Source organism: Octopus bimaculoides, chromosome 3 (assembly GCF_001194135.2).
Source record: "Octopus bimaculoides isolate UCB-OBI-ISO-001 chromosome 3, ASM119413v2, whole genome shotgun sequence".
Taxonomy (NCBI): domain Eukaryota; kingdom Metazoa; phylum Mollusca; class Cephalopoda; order Octopoda; family Octopodidae; genus Octopus; species Octopus bimaculoides.
Window position 1 is genome coordinate 120,988,780 of NC_068983.1, and position 3,243 is coordinate 120,992,022.

At 41.0% G+C, this 3,243-nt stretch overlaps 1 protein-coding gene across 2 annotated transcripts in view; it reads left to right on the forward strand.

Moving 5' to 3' along the window:
• LOC106874285 (calcium-dependent protein kinase C) overlaps window positions 1-3,243 on the forward strand; it is a 344,185-nt gene that overhangs the window by 57,031 nt on the left and 283,911 nt on the right. The window lies entirely within an intron of this gene.

The following is a 3,243-nucleotide window of genomic DNA, read 5'->3' on the forward strand; positions in this document are numbered from 1 at the left end:
ATATCATATGTCATATATGATCATCATTAACATTTAATGTCCATCTTCCATGCCGGTATAGGTTGGAAAGTTTGGCAGGTTTGAGGAATGTATCAGTTTTCATTGTTTGCTTTGCCATGTTTTCTATGTCTGGATGCATTTCCTAATGTCCACTACAGAGTATCATCATCATCATCATCATCATCATACGTCCGTTTTCTATGCTGGCATGGGTTGGATAGCTTGACAAGAACTATTAAGGCAGGAACTGGTAAGGGTATACTAAGTGCTTTTTTTTTCTTTTCTTCATGTAACAAGCACTAATGAGGTTGTCATACACCTTGCAAAACTAATATTCCCTTTGACTAAGTGGGAACATTGTTGAAAAAAAGGTTGCTTTATGGTTGGTGCTGAGAGAATAGAGTATAAAAGAATTGGTCAAGACAGAACAGACGAGTAGGGGTGAGTAGACACAGAATAGTGATACACTGAGTTGTTGTTGTTGTTGGCACTCCGTCGCTTACAACGTCGAGGGTTCCGGTGTGTCACACAGTGTGACAAGGCTGGCCCTTTGAATTAGAGGCACAACATAAACAGGAAGTAAGAGTGAGAGAAAGTTGTGGTGAAAGAGTACAGCAGGGTTCGCCACCATCCCCTGCCGGAGCCTCGTGGAGCTTTAGGTGTTTTTGCTCAATAAACACTCACAACGCCCGGTCTGGGAATCGAAACCGCCATCCTATGACTGCAACTCTGCTGCCCTAACCACTGGGCCATTGCGCCTCCGATACACTGAGTAATAAGCTCAAATATAACATGGATATACTGAGCAATAGGGTCAACAAGATCTGGGCTAGCACTTCAATTAGCAATCATTTGAAGATTCTGCTGTATCAGAGCATTGTGCTGCCTACAGCATCTGTGTGTGAAAAACTTGGAAAATAACTGCTAAGGTCACTCAGAGATTGAATGCATTCCATCAATGGTGTTTATGCAAAATACTCAAGATCACCTACATGGACAGAATAACAAACATTGAACTCCTGAGGAGAAGAAGAGTCAATCTGTGCAACCTGCAGGAATAGAGACAGAAAGAAAAGCGAGACTTGCAGGTCATGTTTTCTAACATGTTAGAAGAATGGATGCCTAAGACAGCCATACAATGGGTACTACCAGAAAGAAGGGGGACTCTATGAGACATAGCAGACCTCTTTCAAAAATGATCTGAAGCAACTTAGCATGATTTGGGAAGATACAGGTGATTATGCTGAAAACCGAGGTGACAGCAGACTTCTTACTACCCAATGTATCGGCCAACTATACAGGAGGGAATGAGACTAAGATAGCTGTATGTGTGTATATATATATATATATATATATATATATGCGTACCTTTCCTTCAGTGGACACTAAACTCCGCTTGTGAAGATCTGTTGAGACTAGTGAACTCGAAATTGAACTAAATTTGACGACTGGCATCCATGCTAACGTCGTCTCCTTCATTTGACATGAAACTCGGCTTGCGAAGACCTGTTAGGGCAAGCAAAAGCGAAATCGTGATGGCACCTGTGCCCAGCGTCGCCTTCCTAGCACTTGTGCCAGTGGCACGTGTAAAGAGATTCGATTGAGATCGTTGCCAGTGTCGCTGGACTGACTCCTGTGCAGGTGGCACGTAAAATACACCATTTTGAGCATGGCTGTTGCCAGTACTGCCTGACTGGCCTTCGCGCCGGTGGCACGTAAAAGCACCCACTACACCTGGTTGGTGTTAGGAAGGGCATCCAGCTGTAGAAACTCTGCCAAATCAGATTGGAGCCTGGTGTAGCCATCTGGTTCACCAGTCCTCAGTCAAATCGTCCAACCCATGCTAGCATGGAAAGCGGACGTTAAACGATGATGATGATGATGATAATATATTATAATAGGGTAGGCTACCCTACTATAATATTTACTGCTCTACATCTTAGAATGTGCTCCTCCTCGGGATTTATGTATTTCTATAAACAATCCTAAATATACATACTAATATCAATATAACTACATATACATACATATATATTTACACACACATCTTTATTTAAATATGTATATGTGTGTGAATAGATATATACACTCTCTCATGCATACACATGTAAATACCAGTACAAGGTAATTAGCTAATAATCTTTCATTTAGATGGCAGTGTTTACATGTGTCAGTGTATGTTATTTTAATAAAGAATTTTTTAAAATATTTTTCACATAATTCCTTGATAGTTTTCTTTTGGGGAATGGACTCACACACACACACACACACACACACACACACACACACTTGTACCTCCATACATGTGTATACAAGTGAGTGTGAGTGGAGTGTGCATCCATATAAGAGGAAGAAAATAATATGTATATGCATGCATACAAGTATATGTGTGTGTGTGTTTGTGTGTAGATAGATAGATAGATAGATATGCAGGCAGCAGGCAGTTAGTTAGTTTGACACAGACAGACAGCTACAGACTATTTATTCTTTTATGTGTGTGTGTGTTTATATATATGGGAGAATATACAAATAATAACAACAGACGAGGACAGGTGGTGTAAATAACAAAAGTATATATTAGTATGACGCTCGGGAATACGGAAAGTCTTTGACGTTTCGAGCTACGCTCTTCAACAGAAAGAATACGGAGACAAGGAGAAAAACACGGAGAAAAAAAAATTGAATAGTGTTCAGTCAACGGTCAATCATAATAATGTGTTTATATATATATAGGTGCAGGAGTGGCTTTGTGGTAAGTAGCTTGCTTACCAACCACATTGTTCTGCATTCAGTCCCAGTGTGTGTGGCACCTTGGGCAAGTGTCTTCTGCTATAGCCTCGAGCCAGTCAAAGCCTTGAGAGTGGATTTGGTAGACGGAAACTAAAAGAGGCCCATCGTATATATATGTGTGTGTGTGTGTGTGTGTGTGTGTGTGTGTGTATGTTTGTGTGTCTGTGTTTGTCCCCCCCCCCCCCATCATCGTTTGACAACTGTGATGTGTCAAGCGATGTGTGTTTACGTCCCCATAAACACATCTGGTGTGTTTACGTCCCTGGCAAAAGAGACCGATGGAATAAGTACTAGGCTTACAAAGAATAAGTCCTGGGGCTGATTTGTTCAACTAAAGGCGGTGCTCCAGCTTGGCCACAGTCAAATGACTGAAACAAATAAGAGAGTAAAAGAGCATCTCTCTCTCTCTCTCTCTTTCTCTCTCTCTCTCTTTCTTTATATATATATATATAA